General features: G+C 40.4%; 1 protein-coding gene across 1 annotated transcript in view; it reads left to right on the forward strand.

The window, feature by feature from the left end:
* The window catches only part of LOC140224972 (protein O-mannosyl-transferase TMTC1-like), a 326,000-nt gene that overhangs the window by 951 nt on the left and 303,670 nt on the right, over positions 1-21,379 (forward strand). The window lies entirely within an intron of this gene.

Raw genomic sequence — 21,379 nt, forward strand, 5'->3', positions numbered from 1 at the left:
TAATACGAGAATTAATCGCTCAAAGACGTCATTTGGCGGCACTTCCCATTTCCACAGATGTGCTTTAGCAGACTAGATCATTGTTCGTATCTTCTCAAATGAGTCTTCAATTTATGAACCAAGGCTTTCCTCATGTTCAGTTAGCTCAGTAGTTTCCACGTGGATACAAAATCGAGTTTCAGACACATGCTAATTCTCCATTGTAGAAACAAACCTGTATTTTAAAGAAAATGTATTTTAAAATTGTGACGTTATCAGGCGGCGTATCTCATAAAGACACAAGTATAATAGCAGATGAGGTCATTTTGTCACATTTCCTTCAATAATTATTGTTCAATTTAGAAACCCGGGAAATACCTGCGCACAGAGTTGATTCTAGTTGGTAGTTTCCACTTATAATCATAAAATTAATCAAAATGTCACGTACCAGAAAATTCGTTATTCTAATCAATCTGTAAAATTTGACACGGCAGTGGCACACAGAAGAAGGAATTAAGAAATATAAAATAATTAAAGAGAAATAAACATTATTGGGACGAATTCAATTAGAATCCGCTTGAACTACATTTAACGTTGCTTAATCTCCTTTCATGTTTAATGTCTTTAAAATGAGTTAGAACAACTCACGTATGTTCAAATTTTTCTGTTCGTTCTCCTTCTATTACGAAGAGTATTACCATCTAATTTAATGCTAGAAAATTGCTTAGCTTCCTGTTAAAAAAAAAATCTCGAGAAAAAATTGGTCCAAGTCTGACATGACCAGGGAAATTCTGGTTGAATTTGTCTATTTTTAATAATAAATTAATCGACTCCTTCTAGTGGAAAAACTTTGATTAATATAATTGTGCTAATAATTAGGCATTTAAAATTGATTCATGAAGAATCTACAAAATCGTCCCTTTTAATTTTTAAGCATCAAAATTTATATTTACCACTAAACACATTACATAGTACGTAATACACATAATAATAGGTAAGCAAACGTTAAGGTATAAATCTGATACATTTTGATGCACTAGTGAAGTGTTATATCGTTCTCAACTAGAAACATTCAAAATCTTGGAATTCAGAGGAATTCATAGGACGTAAAAATACTGGACGCTAGATTGCAAAGTAAACAGTTATTAAGGTTCAAGCAATTAAATACGACTGCCTTTAAACTAAATATTAATTTTTATGAAATTATACTTTTAATGATTCTTCAAAACGCTGAGCTGCACGTGCATGAGACATTAGATTATATTTTAAGTAAAGCATGCGTAAGTTTGGTTTTAATGCGCTGAAGAATTATATGGTGTGATGATTCAACAGAATATCTCAGTTGTGTGTCCCAATATCGTGCTATTCAGGCACAATTTGTATTGACCTCGCACGTATTTTTGCCTGATTTAACAAAACGCGTTATGTGTTGGATTTTGAGTCAAACCAAGAGGATATTTTGTCGATCCAACACGGTTAGGTTGCTTCGAATCAGGCCCTCTCAAATTTGTATCGGTGGAATGCATCGGAATTTAAAGTAATGCCTTAAATTTCTGAGTCTCTTTATAACAGGACCTTCTCCTAATTTAGCGTTTAAATCAGAGCTAATATTGGTAGAATCACCTTCTATCATCGTCACATTAGATTTATTTTGAAATACGTTTATAAGGTCCCACTTACTTTTTTTAATTAAAAATCTTCACGGTAAAATACTGTCGTGCGACGCAAAAACGCCGTTTTATATTTTTTGAAAACAACGCATCATAGCAGAAAAACTTATGTACCCTGGGACAATGTTATTACAAAATTCTTTTGCATATACTATCGAGAACTTAACCTGAAAATTTGAGGTGCATAGGTAAAACAGTTTTTATTTTACAAAGTGTTAAGTTCCATAAAACGAGAAAAAATCGTGATGGATTTACGTCGTTCTTACTAAGTGCGGCAGAATAGAATGAAACATAGAGGAAGCAACATTTTTACTACACTGTAGCCGCGTTGGTTCCTTTTTGCTAAATGCGATCCAATTAATCCAACTTAATAAAAACGTCCCCTTTGCATCAGCGCAACAAGGTCGTTTTTTCCCGGACCCAATTAGGATAGTTATCAAACGTGCAAGAAAATTAAGACCGGAGCTCAGATCGAGACAAGAAGGCTCGCTTTGAAACATTTCTTGGCGACCTCCTTGAAGCATCAGATAAAAACACTGTTCGAGTCGGATTGGATTCATCCCTTTTCAACTGGAGCCGGTGCGAGTAACAATGATCCGAAGAATTGACGCGCTTCAGAAGAAAAAAGGGAAAAAAAATAATTAATTCAGGTTTACACGGGACAAAACCGGAGGAAACTGTAACAAACGCTGCCCCGTCGTAGACACTCGAGAGGATGCCTCTTCAAACCCCGACGGCGGGAGCGGGGTTGCCAAATTCCGGATCGCGGCGCACACTGTCGTGTTTGACCTTTGAACTTGGTCAGAAATATTTCATAAATTACTGAAAGGGCCACTAGACAAGGTACGAATTTAAGAATTCTGATACATGTTTCTTAACACGACTTTCACGTAAGACATGATTCGCGCAACGAAAATTACTGAAACCAACTCCTAACGGAGATATTCACATTTTTATTTCACATTGGTTACGAGGAATTTGAACTGCCCACTCACAAGTAACTCAGAGCTCTACGTGAATCAAATCGCGCACCACAACGGTTTCAGCAAGCTTCTCAATTAAGCAATGTTCATTTCCCACCATGTGTTGTTCAAACTATAAGCAATTTGCTATATCTGAGCCAAAGCGTCATGATTGAGGTTGCCAGATTTTTATATCGGAGAGACTGTCGTGATAATATTTAGCGCGCGATGTGAATCACGCAGAGCATTGAGTTTTCATGAGCGGGTGGTTTGAATTCACACCTAAAGAATAATTGAATATCCTCGTAAGAAGTTGATTTCGGTAATTTTCGTTGTGCGCATCGTGTTTTACATGAAATTTTGATCAAGAATCATGTATCAGAATGCTGTTTGTACCTTGTCTAGTGTTCCACTCTGGACTATATTACCAGGCTGGGAGTGGTTGTAAATATTGGTATCTTTGCACGCACTTTGTTGCAAAAATATTGAATTAATTTTGCAATTTAACGTCATAAAATTGTAATATTTTATCACGAAATCGCAATTTTTTTCCCATACTTTGTTCAATAACTGTCGATTTTAAAGATAAATTAAATGAGTTTATCGTGTGACACACGTTTCACCCATCTTCCGAATGTTTGCCTTTTCCATTCATTTTTAAGGCTTGTAATCCTTCAACCACCCACTAAATGTCCTTTCCCATAGTTTGATCTCTAAACAAGTAAATTTCGTCCAAAGTTTAGCTAATATCAGCATATCTGGAAATTTTGTTCGAATGCCACGGAATGTCCGGGAATTCTAACATTTTGGAGTCAGGGAAAAGGAAAAATAGTCAGGGAAAAGTCAGGGGCTTGAAAGATGAAGAAATTATGGCAACCCTGAAACGAGTATCAGAACGCATAAATTCGTACCTTATTGTCTACTAGTCAATCGAATCAGTGAGAACGAAAACACACCAACTCGGAAAAATGAAAAGAATCAAGACAGACACGAAGCCGAACAGTAAATGAAAAAATTAGTCGAAGAGAGAGATTTTTGGTGCCGAAATACAAGCACTTAAGAGCATTTTAAAGGTCCAAGTTGGAACAGATGCGCTAACTTCAATGACTTCTATAAAAATTGACCGTCTCTTTTAAACGTCGCATGGCGCTTGTGATACTTTGCCTGGAAGGTGACGATAAATCGACGGTGTAAGTCGACAATCATATAACTCGGTTTGCGACGTCGTAGACTTCCTGTCATACTTAATTGTTTAAACAGAAAACTATGCAACGGAAATTCTTTAAAACTGCCGTGATTTTTCTTCTCTGCGCAAAGAAAATTCTGCTTAAGAATATCGGTGGCGCAGGGGTCTAAAAACTGCTCAACGATAGTATAGTTCAAGTTCCGAATCGCTATGAGCCCACTTGTGTTTTTTTTTTTTTTTTTTTTTCTGCAGCTTCATTATACGTAAATTTCTCTCCTGTTTTCGTTTCATTCTATCTGAATGAATAAGTAATTATATCCTCATTTAATTTCCTTCCCCTTTCATTTTTTCCTTTTTTGTAGTATCCGTGTCCATTTACAATTAATATTTTAAAATACCTTTCCCTAGTATACAGTTCATGCCTCAAAAAATGAACGAAGGATAGCATAAGACACAAATTGCGGAACGAATTTTCTCAGTGGTTACTGTTGTTACGCAAACTTGCGGGGACTGACCGCGACCGCCGCCTGCCGAAAAGCAATGTGCGCAGGGGGAGCCAGCCAGTCGTCCGGGCTCGGGAAAGCTGAACTTATAACGCGCCGGACTCTTTTGAGTTATGGTTTCTGAACTTGAACGAAAAGGCACGCCTTTTCGTTCGAGTTCGAGTATTTGAACGAGGAAGCGGGGTGTCGCGTTTTCGGTACAGATTTCAATAGCAAAGCATGCAGTGTCCGGTCTCGATCATTAACGCGACCGCGTAAGGGACGGATTCCGTTTGCTACCTGAATCTGGAACCGGAAGACAATAGTAAGGGTTACCGATCATGATTTCGAACGCACCCCGCCCGCTAATGGGTCAGCGGTACGGAACTGCTCACTGATGCCAAAGATTGTAACGAATACGGCTTGAGGGAATAGATCTCTGATGAAAATTGAGCAATTTCGAGTTATACCGAGTTGGTGTGTTTTCGAAATCACTGATTCAGCTGCGATTTACCGCAACTTGTGTCACTCGTGGAGTTGTTGCGACCCTTAATTTTGAAATCACGACTTGAGCCAGGTTTCACGGTCACGTGTGTCACTCGAGGAGTTGTTGCGAGCTTTAATTTTGAAATCACGACTTGAGCCAGGTTTCACGGTCAAACGCCACAGTGTGCGGCGTTAATGTCCTCGCGAGACAGGGAAATCCCGTCCCGAGATCGAGAAAGCCTGACTCGGAGCGAGACACTTAAAATTTCCCTCTGATAAAGGGAATAATAGATGCCGGGAGGACGCCGAGTCCGACTGAGCTGTGATTCTTAAAGAATATTTTACGGGACTTTTAATTAAATGACTCCAATTCTAGCTGAATGAGCGACGAAACTTCGAACCTCCGAAAACCGCGCACCCCCGCGGCCGGTCTTCGAGACTTACGCGGTTTTAGAGCGGTCGGTGGAGATGCGCCTACTTTTTGCGAACAATCCGAGCGAAAAAAGGGACTCGGCGCTGGTTTGACATTTCATAGATTCCAACAAGTCTCCCGTTTTTGTGAGCGTGTGCGAGAGGGAGCCAGTGTGTGTGTGCGCGCAAAAAAGAGACAGTTGAAAACTTGAGACGTGGATTCCGCGGACAAAAAAATGCGAGTGGTGCTCGGGGGGGGGGGGGGGGGGCGACCAAAAAAAGGCAACGGGATGAAGTGGGAAGCGATGATAAAAATAAAAGAAAGTCCATGTCTCGGCGAGCTCCCGGTTGTCTAACGTAACCTCCTAATTCCGTTGAAATCTAATGGACTGAAATTAAGGGCCGTCCATGAATGGATCAAAAGACAGGCTGTAGGGTTAAAAATTTAAAAATAAAAATTTTAAAAATTTCATCAAAATAACGCGCAAAACGCTCGGCCGAAACGTTTAAAATTGTCCTTAATGTCCAACCTTAAATGGACCGCGTTTAACAGAGAGGAATCAAGACACACCAGCTATTGCCTACTTTAACTGCGCAATTACTTTTTTACAAGCGAAAGTTTGTGCGAATTTTTCTTGAAAAGGTTAAGGAATTTTCTTTCTATGCAGAAAACGTACTAAAATTAGCAAACAAATCCGCACAACCGTTTCTATGTAAAAACAAAAATAAATAAATAAATTACCCAATTACATTTGGCAGTAGCTGATGTGGTGTTCATTTGATGTTGTGTTCATTAATGCTTAACGCGGTCTAAGTAAGAAGTCAGTGTGTGTTCACCAGTTCAAACTTTATTCGACTTAATTTTTAGGGAGGTAGCTCTGCGTGTCAAAACCTAAGGGGGAGGAGAGGTTAAAATTTTGGATTTGAGCGTGACACAATTTGTGGACGGTCTGTAAACAAAAAAGTTCGAATAAAGTTTAAGCAAAGGTTAAAATCTAGGAAATTAAAGTTTTGTGGAAGTGATAACTTGTCGATGGTAATCTTCTAATTTCGTCAAAGTCTCATGAACAGCAATAATTACGGCATGCGGCACTGAGTAGATTTCTGTAAGAGCTTATTCTGTAAGAAGCCATTCTCTCCTTACGTAAACCAAAGGGAGAAAGGAAAGGGAGAAGAAGGGGGGTATAACAGTCGGGTGTTGAGCAGCGACACAGAAATTGAAAGGACTTGAATGAAGTGTTGCGTAATTATCTAGTTACGTAAGTCCCTTTACTTCTCAACGGGTTTCCTCTGAAAGGAAATATTATTAATGTAATGAATGGACAGCATTGCCATCTTTTTCTGTGATAAAATAACGCGACGTGGAACCGGTGGACAAAAGTATAAATTCGTACCGAATAAAATTTGGGAAAGAATAGGTCGAAGATTAGTTTCGAGCTAAGCCATTCGCATAAATTGTCGTGTGAAATAGATCCAACGTCGTAAAGGAATATTTTGTCGGCAAAGAGAAACGTTTAAATTTATAATCATGTGAAATTTCTAGGCTGAATAGCGTCAAGTGGACACCGATAATGCCGCGCGCGCTTACCAGTGCTCGGACCGTGTAATTTCAAAACGCCTTCAAATGTGGGGATACTTCACCGCATCATACGAGAGTTAAAATAGTTGTTTCCTCCGCGCCTGACGTTCAGAGCAGATCGCAGTCGATGCACATCTATCGGTATTATTCTGGCTCGTTCACATGAGGGATTCGCCATATTCGTCTCTGGTTTTTGTCCTTGAGGACCCAAACTCCCGATTGATATGAATGCGGAGCAGAATCGATGCTCCTCACGGAGTGACTTATATTACTATAGAGCAAAATCTACTCTTTTTGCGGAGTTCCATGCGCTCTATGGTGTTCTAATTTCACTTCACATTCTCATCTCTCGGGGTTTTTGGGCGCCATATAAACTCCGGCACTGAATTTCACTCCTCAATGTTTAACAGTGTATACCTAATCTGTCGCATCTAGAAAAATTTACCATAAAACGCAATTTTCGTTCGCAGAATTTATTTATTCACTTCTTTCGGTTCAGTTTCATTGACGGCGTTCCATTCCAGTTTGTGAAGAAACTCTGTAGTATGCATTATTCCATATCTATCATTTACGACGAAATCCATTCACGAGTGACTCGATTAATTTTCCGCCTGTTTTCCCTACCTTTCCACTTTTTCCAAAGGCTTCCAATCACGATTATTATTATTTTTTGTAAAAGCTCCCCGCAGAATTTTCAAATTTCCTTTCTCTCGCGTGCTGTTGCGTAGCACGGTCGCACCGATTTTAATTCCATCAAATAATCAATCCTTTGATGTTAAAATCTTACGAATATATTCGTCGATGAGTCCCAAGCTCCATTAGAATGCTTATATTCAGGAGCTCAACAGATGATTGACGTGTTCGGATTTGACATCAACTGATGCAACCGTTAATTTCCAGCGGAACGAAGTCGATCGCTTACGAGAGCTTTCAGCGTACTTCTTTTAATGCATTATCCATATCATCGAAATATGAGTTCCATGAACTGGAATTTAGCGGAAGCCTCGAATGCATTCGGAACGACCGATACTTTCGTAAGTTATTATTTTCATCTCTCGTGAGATAGGGATCAGAATTGATTCTGTACTTACCGCAGCTCATAATTCGAAGAATTTGAGGTTTACCTTTCCTTGTTTGGCTCCTACCTGATTTTGCCCCCAACGAACTGATTATAAATATAAATGGGGCGGCCGGAAAACCATACAGCTTAGGGGGGTTGCAAAAATATCTTCTCATTAAGATGGAAGCCTAGGATTCGTTTTCAAATTTAACATATTCATTTTCAGGTTGATTTTGGACGAAATCATTGTGATCCCTTTCAAGGGTTCATCTCCAAAGTTATGCTACTAAATTTTTTTGAAAGTTGTTCAATTTGAACTCTTCATGATGTTATGTTAAGAATTTCTTAAATCATGGGGTCTAGGACCAGGAAACTCCGGAAGAACCGGGAGTCACCAGGGAATGAAAACTTTCAGGGAAAAATTCAAGGAATCAGTGCTCTAAAAATCGGGAATCCCTTCTCTTACTGCCTAGAGACCATTTCGTTTTCAAAATTTGTGGAATTTAAAGTACCTGCTATTAGTAAGGTTTATGTTATTACACCTGAAGCCGCCATCATTGTCCTCATTGAATGGCATTTTGAACCTTCAAATTAGCATAATAATAGAGAAGCTTTCATTGGCCAGATAATGTAAACATCAGGAACTTTTTTGGAATTAAAATTTTGAATGTGCGCCAAAAATCGGCTGAAAGAGGAGAAAATGTCATAATTTTTCCCAAGAAAATCCTGAGGAAGTGGAAGACAACTTTGGTTTCTTATCAGGGAAGAACTTTTTTAAGTCAGGGAAAAATCAGGGAATGAGCATAGTCAAGAATTTTAGACGTCATGCCTTAAATTTCCTTTAGCCACAATGTCAACCCTGACGGAACCAACCGAACCTACGGAAAGGGAGCTTTTTAAAGTCCGAATGCAAACACGGCCCTTGATCGGAGGATACTTGGTAACTCTTAGACACTCATACTGCGTTTTCCATTAGAACGGCAGCACAGGTCTGCCGTGATAGCGAAGAGAGCCGTAAGTGCAAAAGTTTCGAAATCGAGTTTTCTTCAAAATTCGTCTAAACTCTTTTAGATGAAATTACTGAGACAGCTAAAACAGCAAAATTCATCCCAATTTAATGAAAGCGAGACGTATGAAAAAGCGTAGTGCCAAAAATGACATAGTTTTTTCCAAGACAGCCATAGGTGCATAAGAGCCAATAAAAACAGTGCTTTCAAGAGGAATGCCGCCCTCATCTGCCGATTTCTAACCTGAAAATGTGTTTGTTGTGTGTCCAACACGCTACCACAAAAGCACGCAGAAGGTAGCACGTACTGCTGTCTTGCGAGATACTAACCTAATATGAAACTGAATTTTACCTTTTTCATGTACTTTAATATAAAATCGGTCGAGTTTTAATCCCCCAAATGATTTCTATGAGTCTATCGAATGATTGGTTGCGATTTGACCAAGAACCGAGGCTTCTTTCGATAAAACGTTCAACTCCGAAGCTTCTTAGGCCCATTTTCTCAAAACTTCATTTTTGCCCTTACTGCTCTTTTTGCTATCACGGCAGATCAGAACGGGAGCACAGGTATTCGAGTAATAAAACTGGCAACGCCGCAAGTCAGAACCACGTTTCCAGTCGGGGCTCTCTCATTGCGCAAGCATGTGCCCGGACTTGTTCGTTATGAATCCTTTGAATTTTAATTCCGCATCTCCAGGCGCGCATTCAACTGGTCCGCAGTGTTGCCGCATTGTAATCCAATCCACCATCCCCCACACGGCTCATACGAGGGCCTAGGGGTGGAATTCATAGCTGGAAGGTGTTCTCCACTCTCATGTGGCAATTAGGCCGGTCCGGGCGGAAAATGCATCCCCAGACGCACCCAGCCGCCCGAGCTCGTCACTTACGCTTCCCAGGATACAAAACAGCGTAAGTGCGATGACATTTTTGTGAGACGTTCGTTTTTTTACGCTTCGGGATCGCGCCGTTTGGCCCGCGGTTATGGCGCCGGCGGAGCGCGGAGCCGCTTTTCAGGCTGCGTTTAGGGCATTGTTGCCAAATGGACCACTAAGCAAGGCAAGGTACGAATTTAAGCATTCTGATACATGTTTCTTAACCAGAATTTCACGGAGAACACGGTTCACGCAAAGAGTTAAATCGCGCACTACAACGGTTTCAGCAAGCTTCTCAATCGAGCAATGTTCATTTCCCACCATGTGTTTTTCAAACTATAAGTAATTTGCTGTAGCTGAGCCAAAGTGTCAAGATTGAGGCTGCTAGATTTTTTTATCGCAGAGAGTTCATGATAACGTTTAGCGCGCAATGTGAATCACGTAGAGCATTGAGTTTTCATGAGCCGGTGGTTTCAATTCACGCACCAAGAATCATTAAATATCTTCGGAAGGAGTTGATTTTGCTAATTTTTGCTGTGCGCATCGTGTTTTACGTGAAATTTTGGTGAAGAAACACGTGCGTATCAGAATGCTGAAATTCGTACCTTGTCTAGTGGTCCATGGTGCTGGAAAAGTAGTTTCTCCGTAAACCTGCCGTGCTAAGGAAGACCGCCGTATGAGCCATTAGGAGTTGCCAAATTTCCTCCGACTAACCACACGTTTTCAGGAGAAATTTGTGAATATTTTTCTTTCAATTTTCCAGAGGATATCGTTCCTAATATGACCTAAGAAGTCCGAAAATTCCAAAGAAAGATGGTCATGATTTTCTTCAAAAATACACTTTTTCTAAGGGGAAATTTTGCAACACTCAAATTTTCATAGGGCGTTCTTGCTTAGCACGGTAGTATTGAGATTAATGTAAAATATCCATATTTATTGCAAAATCTGGCAACTTGGTTCAGAGCGACCTCATATCGTTCCTAGTATGGCCTAAGAAGTCCAAAAATTCGAAAGATAAATAGTCATGATTTTCTTCAAAAATACACGATTTCTGAGTGGAAATTCAGCAACATTCAAATTCTCATACGGCGTTCTTGCTTAGCACGGTGGTATTAAGATCAATGTAAAATATCCATATTTATTGCGAAAACTGGCAACTTGGTTCAGAGCGACCTCCACGACGCGCACGTCCGCATGGAAATCGACGCTTTCAATATTCAGATCGTTTTCCGAAGGAGCCTTTTACTATTATGCCGCGCAGTGAGCTTACAAAGACGGTGGGTACGTGGGACGGCTCTATTTTATGGATTAACCCGAACTTTTGTTCGGTGGAAGTTGGTTTTGAAGGGTGAGCCCCAGTGGAAGTCGAGATGTCTGCAGAGCTAACAATCGGGATAGTCGTAGTCCAAGAATTCTCCAACCGCCGACAGAAAAACCGGTTGAACGGGGCACTAGATAAGATACGAACCAAATCCGCCGTTTCATGTTCTCTCTTCAAAATCGTTTGTGAAATATGATTCTATCGACGAAAATTGAGTCGATTTAAGTATTGTAATGGAGAAATATCATGATTGGATACATTTCAAAAACAAAGATTATGTCATTTGTATATAATTCCTGTTTCTTTTCATCAGTTATATGGGTAGATGTAGATATCTTAGTCAGGAGTCAGTTTCAAAACTTCCTGTTCCGTTTATCGCTTTGCATGTGGAATTTTAAAAGGGGCACATGAAACGTGGTGCTTTAATTTGGTACATAAGATTCACTGAGAAAATCAAAGGAAAATGGGGGTTAATTTCCTTCAATGAACAAATAACAGCGGAGGTTTGCAACTTTGCAAGTGGCAATACATGCATATTTCTTTACTTCCACCATCGATATCACCCTCAACTTGTGCATCTTTGCTACGTCATTTTCTCCTGTTATTCAAAATAAGTCAAACACTCCCTAGTTTTACTCGTATTTCCTTTAAATTTTCTTATACGTTCAACAGATCTGCCAATTATCAGAAAAGTTTTAAGATTAAAATTCACCAATTTCCCCGATTATTCGTATTTTATCAGAAAAAGGTATTAGCATCCGATTGTCTGCACGGTGATCTTCGTCTACAGGCATAATTCGTCACCGCATAGCCGACGCATCGTAATAACACGCAGTAACATTCCAACGCCTGGATACAACTATACGTGCTTGACGGATGACCGTTTTGCCTAAACAACAAATTGCAGGCGTTTTAGTATTCCTTGCGTTCATATATGGCTCCCCGTGTGCTGAGGCGAGGTGTGCGGTCGCGTGACAGCTGTTTCAGCGCTATAACAGTGACTTCTAACGGTGATATTAATGGTCAGTTGTGCTGGTTTAAGAATCATTTTAATAATAATTGAACCCACAAGGTTCAATAATTAAAATGATTCTTATTAGCAGAAAATAATGAGATCCACACGATTGAACCCGTAATTTCTATACGCTCAGTTTCAAGTTATAACTGATTCCCTCCTGAGAAAAGGAAATCATTGATGTTATACACCGCGCCAGTTTATACCGCGGCTTCCAATTCCTTGATGTTGATCATTAGCGACACATTTTGAGAAAGGAAAACTCGGATATCTTCGCACTGTAATCAAGGTCTTTCCGCGAAGTCTGTGACAAGCAGCAGAATGACAATTTTTCAGGCTACGCCAAATTTAATTTGTGTTTGCAAGAGTCGTCACTCCGACTTGAACTCGGCTACCATGGCGCAGAATGCATTCACCAATTATAATTTAATGATACTTTGTGAGAAAAATACATATATTTTCCTATGAAAATTGGCGCTTAGGGTACCTCGTTCTGAGAAAAGTCTTTGAGCATAGTGGTGTACGTAATCGGTTTTATGTATGTTTCATGATGCTTGTAATGCGTGAGTTTGCTCTTAATTTTTGAAGTTAAACATAACCGAAAAAGCGAAATGAGCAGGATACGTACTTCTCGCGTAGATGCCAAACTTGTCATCGGAGAAACTCTTCCTCAGCCTTGATGTTTGAATGAAACGTGCTGTTCTCGACGTTAAGGTGATTCGTCAAGCTCAATTGACGTGGTCGAGCTGGCATGTAATATATCGCATCGATTAGGTAAAATTCTCGGCAGATTTTGAAATTTTAGTAAAAAAAAAAAGGACGATAGTCCTTCAGCATATGATGCATGAGCATAAAGATTCATTCTAAACCCAAAAATTTGCAAAATTCAGAGAAATGAAAGCAGAATAGTGTTTGAGATAAAACCTCGCATTAGATTCAGCTATCAATTTTTGTATCGAATGCGAGATTTTTCCAAACACTATTCTGCTTTAATTTCTGTGAATTTTGCCGATTTCTGGGCTTAGAATGATTTTTTAGGCTCTTGCGCAGGGGCATTCGTCCTTTGTTTGGCTAAAACTTCAAAATCTGCCGAGATTTTTTACCTAATTATTGCGATATATCGCACGGCAGTTGGAGTACGTCACTTGAGCTTGACGAATCACCTTAACGGTTTTTTTTTGTTTTTTGTCTCCAAGTATTAATATAATCTTAAAAGAACTGTCGCGCACACGAATAAGTAACTTTATAGGCTTTTATGTCAATGGAAGCTCATTAAAATTACGCCAAACTTATCCTAAATGGACCGCTCTTAGCAGAAAAGAACCAAGCCACATCACTGTTGCCGAATTTAACTTGGCATTTTAATTTTCATCAAGAGAACGTTTGTGCGGATTCTACAGAAATTCTTGAAGAATTTGCTTCGTACTATAACTAAAATCCGCACAACCTTTTTAAAGAATTTAAAAAATAAATTGCCCAGTTAAATCTGACAATGGCCGATGTGGCTTGGTTCCATTCTGCTTAAAGCGGTCCAAATGTCCAAAATAAACCTCCTATTACTAATGTGCGTAGTTTAGTTGGTAACACGCATTTTTGGATGGCGCTTTTTCCTTCATTACTGGCTCTTAGTTTGCTACGGAGCTTTTAAAAAATTATAATCTTATCAACAATTATAATTTCGCAAATTGATATCAGGCTCTCGCTTCTATAGTTTCTACCGTTTAAAGCGTTTCTTCTCAATTAGCTAGCTGAGAATGAAAAAGTCCTTATTTTCGAAATTGCTTGGAACATTTTTCGTTGATTATGAACAGTATCTTTAAACATATTGTTCCTGCGTTGAAGCAGCAGCCATTGCCGTCATGCATGCGATCAGCGGCCTTGCGTCAAGAGTCCGTCGCGTCGCGTCGTTCTCTCTGCGCGCAGTGAGACGTACGGTTAACGAATACTAAAACGCCTGCAATTTTTCGGGTAGGCAACACGGGCATCCGTCGAGTACGTATAGTTGTATCCAGGAGTTGGAATTCCAACTCAAGTTATTTCATCGCGTGCGTGCGTGTCTGCGTGTAAAGTAACTACTGCCTGCGTGTTGACGGAGAACACCGCACGGATATTTGGAAACTGATCAACTCTTCCGATGAAATACAAATATTCAAGGGAATTAGTGAATTTTATTCTTTGACCGTCGTCAAATCATTTAACATGTATTCGGAACTACCTCAAATAAATGAATGCTGAGGTCCGATTAAAATCATACGTTTGAAAGATTGAAAATGATTGATACGACTACGAATATTGCGCATCTCTAATCGTTTTTTTTTTTACTATTATTATTTATTCCTAGACTTTTTAGTGCGCTCTACGTGATGTTCAATGTTCATGCAATTTTGCCAGTTTCGTCCTCTTAACTTTGTCTTCTCAACTGACCGTGTCTCTCGTGTTCAATGAAGCTGTGAAAAGGATCAACGCTGTACGCAAATTTGAAAGTTGCCACATTTTCTCCCATAAAATGTGCATTTTTGAAGAGAATTATGAATATTTTTCCTTGAAATTTTCAGATATTGCAGATTTAATTGCGACTGAACTTTTGTGAAAAGTTGGGACAAAAATATCCGCAAGTTCTCGAGCAAATTTGCATTTTATCAAAGGAAATTGGGCAACGCCTGAAGGCTCATAAGTCGTTTGTCCTTAGGACGGTAGAGTAGACCCACGTGCAACTTCCCGAAAGTGTAAAAGTTCCCTTGTGTAAAAGTATCGGATGAATCAGTCCTTTCGTAACTCAATTTTAGTTTAAAAAAATGGAACTTTTCATACTTTTCCGGTGGAGGACACATGCTGCATATTTTGCACTTACTATTTTCTACCGCGGTAGGAGATCTCCTCGCGGTGACTTCCCACCTGTGAGCTTCCGGATTCCTGCGTCAACACTCCGGCCGTGAGATGCACCGCGCTGTTTACTCAACGTTGGCTGTACAAACGAAATAATCATCAGTATATGCTGTGAGGCTTACACCAGGCGCCAGGTCCGCAAATACCGCCCGAATTGCCCGCCTCTGCCACATCGGGCCGGCGACGGATGCAATGACCCTTTTTCTAATGACCAATCTACGTTATTTTCCATACCTACCTACGAAAATGCATTGCGTGGCCAGGAACGCCGTATCTACATAAAAAAATGGTCACTATTTCAGACAAAATACTTTTTATTACATATGTAAAATTTTTAATAATCAGATTTTTGAGAAGGTAAAAGTGCTTTTAGTTCATAAGAATATGCCCAAATTATTCTGAACGATATGAAGCCGTAAAAATACAGTTCAAAATTGCATGTATTAAGCTCCAATTTAAACATGAATCGCCAAGAAAGACAAGGGGGCTTTCGAAAATATCTGTCCTGCGGTTTCGTAGAGGGTGTATTTGCGACGTCGCAGACTTCCTGTCATACTTTATTTTTCAAACGGAAAACTACTCAACGGTAATTCTTTAAAACTGCAGTGATTTTTCATATCTGTGTGAAAGAAAATTCTGCAAAAACTTCATGGAATGATGTCAATTTGTTCTCCTTTAAAAGAATAACATAGAGGCGGAGATTTTCAGACACCGCAAACGAGTTATGTGATGGCCGACTTACACCGTCGATATAGTAGATGTTAATATTCCAATGCAAACTGCCTGAGCTGAACACCCGCCCTCCAGTTTTGTACTAGTACTCATTAGAGTTGAAAAAAATTATTTTTGACTCTAATTATAATTTTCGGAACTTCTTGGCTTTGATTTTTCCGCGAAATGGTGTGGATCCAACACCATTTCTCCACCTTGGTTATACAGTATTCGGGCCACTTCTTAAAGTTTTCTTCTCACTTATAGTAGTAGATATTACTATACTTTACTTTCAGTTAATATATAAAATTTAAGAAACTCACTGTAGTCAGAGAATTTTAACAATAACAATATTCTTAAAATTCTCTGACTAGTGAGTTTCTCAAATTTGATATTTTAACCTTTGACCTAGTCTGATACTTTTCGAAAAGTGGTTTTTTTTATTTGCAGTGCTCCATTGAGCACCAACAGACCGAAACCCGAATCAAGCGTCGAATTTGAGGAATGACCCTCGGCAACCCTGGCCGGGCGGGATCTTCCCTTAATTTATCCGGCTCCTTGTTTCGCCCAATTTTAATATGCTGATCTGTGTTTATCCATTAACTCATAGTCGCACTCGCCCGGTGTTTACGAATTTGCTCTGATCAAACACGCGCCGCGGAGGTGGCCCGCCTCGGGGCTCTCAAATGAGCAAACAGGTGCTCCTGAGAGTTTTGTAAATACCGCGTTTTGGCCGCTCTTGCCGGAGTTGCGTCTTCGCTCCCGCGCGAGCGTGGGAGAATACGAGGATTTCGGTGCGCGCTGGCAACGCGAGTTTGAGCTGGTAAGAAAACATCGCTAGCGACGTGCCGACTAAATAACTTACTGTTGGCGAGGGAGTTTCGCGGCCTAGGGTGCGGCGTCGCTCCCCTCGTCTTGTTTTGTCGTGGGGATGAAGAGGTTTTTTTGGGGGTGGACAACCGTGATGAATGGAAAGTGGTCCACTAACTGGGGAGGCAAGGATCCTAGCGACAAAAAAAAAAAAAAAAAAAAAAAAAAAAATCTTCAAAGCTTAATGGAGCATTTGCACACAAAAATTGTATTGCTTCATGCGGCCTGGGGGTGCGGTATCGCTCCCTTCGTGTTGTTTTGTCGTGGGGATGAAGAAGTTTTTTTGGGGATGGACATCCGTGGTGAATGTAAAGTGGTCCACTAACTGGGGAGGTAAAGATCCTAGCGATCCGAAAAGAAAAAAAAAAAAAAAATTCTTAAAATTTAATGGAGAATTTGCAGACAAATATTGTATTGCTTCATCTGAGAGTGCTTAATGAGCTGAGTTCGCAGTATTTTTCATACTTTTTTTTCTGACATGGGAAAGTGGGAAAAAGTAGATTTTAAAAGTGAGAAAATGTGCCGCCCCATGACGTTATCCAGCGGTATTTTCCATTTGAACACATGCATTTTGGCAGACCAGGTTATTTTGTCATATTTCCTTTTAATCATTGTCCAATTTAGAAACCAATTAAGGATATCCTCGTACTCAGTTTCCCTGGAAGTATAATTTTAAAGATGAAATTTACAACATTTCAGACACTCGCAAATTCTCTTTATTCTTAGAATAACAACGAAACTAAGAGAAAACACATTATGTTAGAGGATAAACTGATATGTGACCGGATCCGTAAAAAAAGCTTCCGGGGAAAATTTTCTGTAACTTTTTACAGCCACTGAGCCACGTTTTTCCGCAGGATGTCCGCCTCGGTAGAAACCAGAAAATATAAAAAAAAAATCGGTCATGAATTAGAAACTTTTGAGTGCTTGGAGCAGTTTTCGAGCATTTTTCCAACTTTTGATTCGTTTCCTGAGATATGTTGGTTTTTAAATCACGACGAGTGTCCATTAAGTCGCGCACAAAATGAGGAACTTCCGGAATTTCCACATTTTTTGGTACTTCCGGAATTTCCACATTTTTCGGTACTTCCGGACCGCCCTTAAAAAATCAGTACTATCTCCGGACTTTCCAGAAATTCCGGACTTGTAGACACGCTGATTGAAGGCTTATTCTAAAGGAAATTTTCAGGAGAAAATCTATGGAGCCACTTATAAAACCTCAAAGTTTCGTATAAACGGAGTTATGAGCTTTTAAAAGTTCCAAATTTTGTCCGAGCTCTCCCATTAACTCGATCCACCGTGCGCCGCAGGGACGGAAGAAAGAAGGCATATTGATTGTATTAGCAGGGATTACGGCGGTCCGGAATTCGTCCCGGAGCGGAGAGGCTACCGCCGACATTAAAATAATGGCATCCCATCAAACGCCTCGTCTTAATAACAACATCAAAAATAATAATCCATCTTAATATCTAAACAATGATCGAAGACAATTTCCTGTCCCATTAATCCGCGTCCCGCTACTTCCTCCCCGCGTTTCGGACACCCCGGAGGGGGGGGGGACTTTCTGGAAATTGATATTTATTTCCAGCTTCATCCCTGCCCGTCGTCGGGATTTTTCCGCCGCTTTATTAAACGATTTGTATTCATGCCCGTTTTTTTTTCCTTCTTCAAAGTTTTCCGGAATCCGCGAAACTTTGACGCGCGATTTGTCATCTCGGCCCCGCCCGTCTCATTCCTTCATTATTTTACTTTGATTCAATTTTTGTCGCCCCCCTCCCCTTCGCTCCTGAACCGCAGCGCCCCTCAGGAAGGGTGGGAGGAGTTGGACGGAGTTTCACTCGGTTTCCGGTTTTCCGGAATTTCTGGGACTGCGGATTTTTCATTCCGCTCGGATTGTCTCCGGAGACTAATTGCGTATTCTTTGTTTCGCCCGAGAAATGTCCGTTGCAGGACCGATGCTCGATTATGGGTTTTAATATTGCGGCGTATTAATTGCCGCGGTGGGGAAAAAAGGGTTTCGGACGTCACGTGAAGTCTCGGTAGAATTTTTCATGAGGGATATCGTCGAGGGATATCATTAGGACAGAGACATGGTGGTTGAAACCGTGCCCCTTGCATGGTGAACCATTTCTTGATCCTCGGAATTAATCGAGCTTTTCTCGGTCATCCGACAGGGGACAGTCTCTATGAATGGACTAAATGTTGTAATTATCAGGAACTGCAATTTATAGCCCATTTGTGAAAACACTCATGTGCATTGAGAAATTAATGATGCAAACGTCGTTGCTAAACTGAGCCAGGTGTTTCAGTTCCAAACTCCAAAATGCAGTCTAAATAGCCTATTCTATTACGATTTTCGAAATATGGTGCAGGTTGTTTTATATTACGTGATGCAGTTGCGTCCCATCGGCACATTGTAATTTATCATTTTTTGTCACAGCCCATTCGAAGAATCTACGGGACCGATTTACATGACTTTTGCGTGTATGATAGAAGAAGAAGTCCCTAAATGAGCTCACCCTTTTTAGATTAACTCAGAGGGCCAGTTCAAGGCGAGCTTTAGATGACGCGAAACACCCTCTGGGGATGGAACGAGTAGCGACCAGGGGGCGTACTTAGGGTGGACCGTTTTCGAACTTTTTTCGAAACTCTCAGATGGCTAGTGTTAAAAAGTTGCGTTTCGGCATAAAAATAACGCTCAATTTTTTCAGAATTTTTGGATGATGTCCTGAGCCCGCCCCAACGCCATCTTTGTTGCCAAATTTTCGATTAATTCCATGCGTTTGCCGGGCCTTAAACAGAATCCTGACAATTTCTCGAAAAAATCGAAAATTTAGCACCAAAGATGGCGTCGGAGTGGGCTTAGGACATCATCCAAAAATTCTGAAAAAAATTGAGCGTTATTTTTATGCCGAAACGCAACATTTTAGCACTAGCCATCTTGGAATTCCGAAAAAAGTTCAAAAACGGTCCACCCTAGACGTATCCTATGGATTTCTTCTGACTTTTGAGCTATTTTGCCCTTTTTTTCAGACGTTTCCCGGTTTTTTTGGTTCATACCGATTTTCTGGGTTCCTCCTGACCGTAAATTTCAAGAAATTTCACGACTAGAGAGCGTTAGAGCTCGATCCTGGAATCTGACTGGGATCGACCATAGCTCGTCTGGCGGGTTTATTTACATTTTATATCCATTTCAAGGAGGGCTCTCGGCGCTAAAAACTTTTCAAAGGGACCCATAAATTCCGTTCGATCGGGCTCTTAGACCGCGTTTTATGGGTCATCATTTTGCGCCACGCTTTTTAATTCGCAATCTCCAACGGACGCCAGTGTAAAATATTCCAAGATTGAATATAAAAGCGGCCGATGCCGTAATATAATTTGAAAATGCGGCCCCGCGATGAGGCCTGGTTAGGCTTGCTATCCACCTGAGTAAAAACAACGCAACTGTCGGGAAGTTCCTTTGGATATACGCGGTTTTTTCCGGGCACCCGGTAGCGAAGTGTCGTCATTCCCAGCCTCGGCAGAACCGATAAGAACCGATGCTAAACTTTTCTCGTGCCGCTGAAGGAGGAAGCTAATCAATTCCGCGTGGTTAAATTTATTTTACTGGGAAAAAATTCATGAAGTCAATGGTAAATGCGAGTATTAAAGCTTTTAGAGTTCATCCAACATTCGCTAAGCAGCACAACGGAATTGGATACTCTTTAGGGACTCGTAGGGTTGACGGACAAGTAATTAATGGTTCGATTCATTAGGTCAAAACAAGATTTAGTTCTGGTGTAAGGTTTTTCCGAAAACACCTTTCCTGGAAAAGCTTTTTTTCCCAGATTTTTTAGTCGAACGAAACCTTGAAATTCACATCATTTTTTTCTCGGACAAACCGGTTACAAGGCAACTGAATCGGTCATTCTCGAACAGATTCAAGCGCCAACACGGGAAAAAAAAGAGGTAGGGGCTAAGTCCCAACTGTCGGATGATATGGACATTTCCAATAAATTGTGGTAATACCCCCGATTAATTGTGGTAATACTCCGATTGATCGTGGTAGTATCCCGATATATTAGGTTACTAACCCAAATGTTGCGATACTACCCCAACTTGAGTTGCGATACTGCCAAAATTAATTAGAAATGTTCATATCATCCAACAAATTGGGGTAGTACCACAATTTTAGGGTATAACCCCTCACACTTTTTTTCCGTGAATTACGAGAAAAACAGTAGAACCTGCATAAATCGAATCGTAGACGTGGACTCTCAGAATAGCGTGGGATATCCCCTCCATTTTGGCCTTAACTTGAGAGCTTTTTTTGAGCTTGGCAGTTGATTTCAGAGAAAACCAGTTGCACTATCTTGTTTCTCGCAAACTTTTACACAAGAATCATCAGTCAAATCGCAAATTCCTCACAATTGCAACATCTCCATTCTCTCCTTATCTGTTTACAAATATTTGCGGAAATTTGGGATTTCACAAATGCAATTTTACAACGTCTGAGAGCTCTTACGATGTTCTTCCTGAGCACGGCAGTATTCCAGACCAGCCGAGGCAACAAAGCACACCACTGTGGTTGTGAAGCTACTTTTGTTGCTTTATGCATCTATCTCGAAGTGTATTTTACGGTACGGTGCTTTATCGGATGAAAAATGGCCTTGCTGCTACCCTGTAGTGGGGCAGATAACTCGTAAGTTTTTCATTTTACATCGTGCGTCGTCGACGGTAGTTGTATTGGGGTTCGACGGGGTCTCTTGTTGAACTTGGATTTCTCGAAGGACCGACGTTGCCGATTTGCTCTAAAATTCCCGAGTCCCTGGGCCTGTCCCAATCGTAAAATTACTCGAACTTGCTCGGAAAATACTTCGCTGACGTACACCACTGTCGAGATT

Source organism: Bemisia tabaci, chromosome 7, assembly GCF_918797505.1.
Source record: "Bemisia tabaci chromosome 7, PGI_BMITA_v3".
NCBI lineage: Eukaryota > Metazoa > Arthropoda > Insecta > Hemiptera > Aleyrodidae > Bemisia > Bemisia tabaci.